The sequence below is a fragment of the Micromys minutus genome (genome assembly GCF_963924665.1).
Source record: "Micromys minutus genome assembly, chromosome: 1".
NCBI classification, from domain to species: Eukaryota; Metazoa; Chordata; class Mammalia; order Rodentia; family Muridae; genus Micromys; species Micromys minutus.
Window position 1 is genome coordinate 69607853 of NC_137969.1, and position 6000 is coordinate 69613852.

Genomic DNA, 6000 nt, shown 5'->3' on the forward strand with positions numbered 1-6000 from the left:
GTGGCCAGAATGGAGAGAAAGGACGGCTCAGCCTGCAAAACCAAGGTTGTGGAAGTGGCCATTAGTTGGAAGTGGTGGCCTAGAACACGTCTAGTTCCTTTACCTCCACACCCAACTTGTCCCCCTCACCCCTGCTCTCTCGATTACCTCTCCCGATTGAGAAAACTGAGGCACAGACAGGAAAAGTGATCCAGGCCAGCGCTGACTTCATACCTTCAGAGGAAGTGGGGCTGCCAGTGGAAGCCACATTCAGCAACCACAGAGAAACACTGAGCATTTTGGAATCTGTGGGGAAGTCAGAACTCCAACCCTGATTGCCCAAGACTGTCCTTAGCAAGAGGCTAAAGGACCGGCTGCTTGTCGTCTGGATAAATCCCAGCCTGCTTTCTTCACACCATTTCTCTAGAAGCTATGTTGAGCTAAGTGAAAACTGCAAGCTACAGGGAATCTTTGAGGGAAAGCATTCTCCCTTTAGCTGGAAGTCAGGTGGATTGAATGCCTTTCTGGTACTGGTTTGAAAGTCAAGCATCACCATTACCATCACATCGTCATCGTCATCGTCATCAATAGCCAGTTATGGATGATTACACAGTAACACCATCACCACCTGAAGATATCCTTTTAAACTTTACAGTTTATTTTACTAGTCATTTAACACAAGAGAGACCTGAACTTTTAAAACAGTTATGTGTCTTGCCCAAGGCCACACAGATTTTAAGGTAACTAAAGTGTTACTTTAAAGCTCAGATCTGGTGCACATACACCTTTAGCCCTAGCGCTCGGGAGGCAGAGGCAGAGAGAGGCAGATGGATCTCTATGACTTCCAGGCCAACCAAGGATTGAGATCCTGTCTTAAAACAAACGAAAAAGCAAAACAAAACAAATCCACAAAACCTCAGGCCTGATGGTTGTCGTATTTTCTTGTACCTCACTGTTCACTGTGTTCGGGGAGAAAACTCATTCAGTTAGTGGATGAGGCCCGAGCTGGTCAGGCAGGCCTTGTGGGTCAGGCCTTGTGCTGGATTTTTAGTCGTGCCCTAGTCTGCAGGACTTTCAAGGTCCCCTACTCTCCTGCGTGTGCTGAATAAACAACAGTCAGCACTCGGTATAAGCATTATGGGATGGAGTGGGAGGAGCACTTATCCCCGGAGCTTACCTTGTAGCTTGGGACAAAGGGACTCCCAGGCCAGTACACAGGGCTTAGGGGCTGGGCCAGGAGAATGCTTACACCTCCCCTCCCAAAACTGTGCAGTCCAGCAGTGGCCAGCAGAGGGAGCCCAAAGTCCAGGGCTGACGCACTCCTAAGATGCTTATGTAACTGGGAAGGTTGGGGGAGGGGAGTAAGCGCCAAGCACGAGGCACACCACACGCAGGCACATGGCCCCACTGAAACCAAGGGGCTTTCACACGGAAAGGTGTTGCGCACACACCCAGCAGGGCAATACTCAAACACACGCACACGCAGCAAAAGAGACTCAGATCAACGTCAAAGACTGGAGGGCACCGCTGTACTCCTGCATTGCTCTAAAGGAAACACAGACTTAACGCAGTCTGGACACTGGTGTCCCCGGGTAGGGTGAGCCAAAAGAAGAGAGCGTTCCAGACAGTCTCAAGGTTAAGCGAAAGCATGGAAAGAGAGGAAGCCTGAGACTGTAGAGATGCGGACACTGTAGTGACCATTGGGTGGTCACTACACCGGCACACCAGATTCTCACCCACATTTCCATGGTCTGCCGCGTGTGGGCAGACGTCAGTCACCAGTCTTGTTCCATATGGTTATTTAACTCATTCTGCCTCCAGATGGCATGTGCATGAGACATCTAGGTGACAGTTAGGTGTCGTGGGTATTAGAGATAATTAAAACCCAAAGTCTGCCCTAAGACTGTTATAAACTGGCTGAAATGTCACATGCTATAGTCACACAACCAAGGGGACAATGCCACTTCAAGAGAAGCATGTTCAAATGACAAGACTGTAGAGGTGGCGTGTTCTGCCCCGTGCAGACTGTAACGTGGCCTGATTTAGTTTTTCCCCAGAACCTGTGAGGTTAGCACTTAACACCTCTACAAAAACCTGAGGCATGGAGGAGCTAAGGCATGTTAGACTTGCTGTCCAAGTTGGCTTTCTTGGAGTTCAAGTTCAGATTTGAAGCTAGGATCTTCTAGCCTGTTGCACTGTAAAAGCAAGTATCCGGGCAGGGGTGGAGAAACAGAAGCCCAGCACACGCACACACATATATGCATATAGCTTTAGAGACAGGTATTGCTGAGACAAACTAACAAACACACCAGCCACTAAGCTAATGAGAAAACAACACAAACACACACATAGTCTCTCTCTCCCTACCCTGCCCCCAATATGTGCAAACTCCAGCTCAGAGGGATACTAAGGATCACACACAAGAATGTCTGGTGTTTGTGTGTGTTTACAAAGCCTTGGCCTGGACCACACTGATAAACCATAGTTTCCCACCCTCCCCAAAGGGAAAGTTCTCTCTGCTGAACTGTTGAGAAGTTACAAAAAGGGTCAGAGTCAAGGGAGGAGAAAAACCCTACCCATCACCTGGACCACAAATTCATGCAGGAAATGAAGCAGGTGTGTAAGCAAATGAAAACACGCAAGCATCGTACACACCCAAGCACATTCCCACAAAATGCCCCCCAGCACATTCTGCTTCTTTCTCCCCTGAGCAAAGCATGTGCAGCCTTATAATTTTTTCTCTCTGTCTCTGTGTGTGTGTGTGTGTATGTGTGTGTGTGTGTGTGTGGGCGCGCGCGCGCACCCTGGTCCCTTCTCTTACCCTGACATTGCTCACACTTTTAGTTCTCAAGCCCAGTGCCAAGTGGGCAGCACAGTTGTTCAAGAATAGAGGAGCCACTATGCTACTTGGGCCTTGGCATGACCTGGTTCTGACCCACTGAGTGGGCCTAGCCATTGCTTCACACAGCACGAGTGCCAGCTGCTGCCCACTTTGGAATGCCACACATGGATCCCTCTGAGCTGGAATCCCCTCAGCTTTCTACCCTGCCAAGTCCTGTGTTCATTAGTCCTGTGGTGTACTGTCTGTGCTGCACCCCAAGGCTCTGTCCCCAGCCAGCTGAGGGGGAACCTCTGGCTCAGAATCCCATCTGGAGGGTATCAAAGAGCAAAAGCAGGCCACACTCTCGCTCTCCGTGAGATCCTGAATGGAGTAGGCACCGATGAAGTCAGGAAATATAAGTTCAGTAGACAGGTCTGTGGACTGGGTGCAAGAGGTGGTTAGCACCAGGTGACTGCCGCTGAGTCACCAGGTTGAGCAAGAGGCAAATTTGAAGAACAGGTCATTTATGGGTTTGTCTGCCTCCCGCTGAGTAAGATGAGGAACAAGGGCTGACAGCTGATGCTGGCTGAAAGGCTGCTTTGTGCTGGGTGCTGTGTACACACTACACTTGCTCATTCAGCCACAGCCTGGGAAGCTAAAAGCTGTGCTTACCTCTGTGTTACAGCCAGGAAACAGGCGCTGAGACCCTGTGCAATTTACCCGAGTTTGCATAGCAAGTAAACGGTAGCTCTCCCAGGCAAAAAAAGCAAATGAGCTTCAGAGCTTAAATGTTCTGAAGTATTTCTCCTTCCTATATAGTGACCTGTATGTATTCAGTGTGTGTGTGAGTCTGTGTGTGTATGTGTGGTGTGAGTGTTTGTGTGGTGTGTGTGATGTATGTGTGGTATGTGTGTATGTGTGGTGTGTGTGTGGTGTGTGTGTGTGTGTGTGTGTGTGTGTGTGTGGTATGTGTGTGATATGTGTGGTATGGTATATGTGTGTGGTGTGTGTGTATGTGTGGTATGAGTGTGTGTGGTGTGTGTGTGTGGTATGTGTGTGATATGTGTGGTATAATGTATGTGTGGTGTGTGTGTGTATGTGTGGTGTGTGTGTATGTGTGGTATGTGTGTATGTGTGGTGTGTGTATATGGTGTGTGGGGTATGTGTGTGTGGTATGTGTGTGATATGTGTGGTATGATGTATGTGTGATGTATGTGTGGTGTGTGTGTGTATATGGTGTGTGGTGTGTGTGTGTGTGTGAAGTATGTGATATATGTAGAATGGCACATGTAGCCCACAGTAGGTGTTTTGTAAATATTTCTTGAATGAACAGTGCAATACGAGGTCCTGGATAAGAGGAAACAATGAGAGCTGTGAGCTGGAACTTTGAAGGAAAGAAAGGAACAAGAATAGTCATGTACACACACCAAAGACTCACTTCTGACTCTGGGGGTCTCAACCCCTCACAGCCTTCTATATAAGGGAAGAGCTTCAAGACCCAGCTCCCAAGTACCCCGAGATGGAAGGGCTTCTCGGTTCTCCCCTCCAACCAGAACAGAAGGCAGGGAGATGGGGGGGGGATACACAGCTCACACAACTCTGATCCTCCTGCTTCCCTACCTCCCTGGTCTCAGCTGAAGGTCTACTTGTGCACCTGGACTCTGGAGGAGGCCAGTACCCCTTGGCTATTCTGGCTGAAGAGTGGACAATTCCCTTTTTGCTTGGTCCAACTGAAACAGGGATGGAATTTTTCCAAAGGCTCTCTATTAGGAAAGTAACAGAAAAACAAAGCCAGAAATAAAAACTGCAAAAACAAAGAAACAGATGGAACAGTGGGGGTGAGGACGCTGGCCGTGAGAGTGAGTGTGAGCTGGGTCCCGATGATAAAACACAGTCACGCACACGCACACACTCACAACATCTGCCCTCGGCTCTTGGGTGGCATTTTCCACACTGAACTGTATATACAGAGCTTGTTTCAATCTGTCTCCTGGTCTCGATTGAGCTTCTCAAGGCCACTGTCAATTCTAACTATTCCTCCTTCTCCTCCTCCCTCCCCTCCTCTTCCTCCTCCTCTTTGGTTGTTTTCTAGACAGGCTTTCCCTGTGAAGCCCTGGCTGTCCTGGAATTATAAACCAGGCCGACCTCGAACTTATGGAGACCAGCCTGTCTTTACCTCCCAAGTGCTGGTACTAAGGTGTGCACCACCACCCCACCATTATCAATTCTTTTTCTGCCTGGCCAGGCCCAGAAAAGTTCAGCAGACATTTGCAGAGTGACTGGGCAAGGGAATGAGCAGTGTGAATGTGTGAGTGAGTGTGTGTGTGTGTGTGTGTGTGTGTGTGTGTGTCAGGGTGGGGGTGACTAGAGGAAATGAGTCTTTTCTCTCTAGTTACCCATGGTCTCCATGGTGGTCATTTCTGTTTCCTCTGATTCTATCTTGCCCTGACCACTTCCACCCACAAATGAAAGTTTCCTATTTCAGAACTCAAGCTTCTATCTCTCAAAAATCAAGCCATACTGCTTCCTAGGCAACCTAGTAAGGGCTCTGTGTCCCAAGGAGGGAGGTGTCAGAGATCACATCCAATGAAAGAGAAATTGCACCCCAAAGGCTAGGACCTTGGAGATCAAGGGCAGAAAGTAATATCTATGTTCCTTAGGCATGTTTGTTCTGCATGCTGAGTTAGTGACTACATAAACAGGTTCAGGAAACCTTTTGTCCAATTAGTGGTCAGCCTGAGATTTACGTCCTAGGCATTCTGACCCCATTTGTGGACAAGAAACTGGATCTGGGGCATGACATGAGTTTGGAGGTGTAACTAGCTACCAGCTGTAGTGACGGGGAACTCCAGTAAGGACATCCGGCCACTATGTCGGCACTAAGTGTTGGCACAGAGGATCCTACCTCTTGATATTTTTGGAATGAAAGGACCAAACAAAACAAACATAAAATGTATGGCTTGCGTAGATGGGGCTACTATGTCCAGGCTAGACAGTAAGGCTTTGGGCAGACCTGGTTCTCACAGACAGGTGGCGTTCGTCCTATCACTGACTGTCCCTAGCTTCAGTTCCATTAGTTTTATAATGGGAACCATTGCAACATTGACCTCACTGTTTTATAGTCATGGTCAGGAAGATAAATTATGGTAAACACGTGAGCAGTGGGGTAGGTCCAGCGGCCAGGAGAAGGGAGTCCTCCA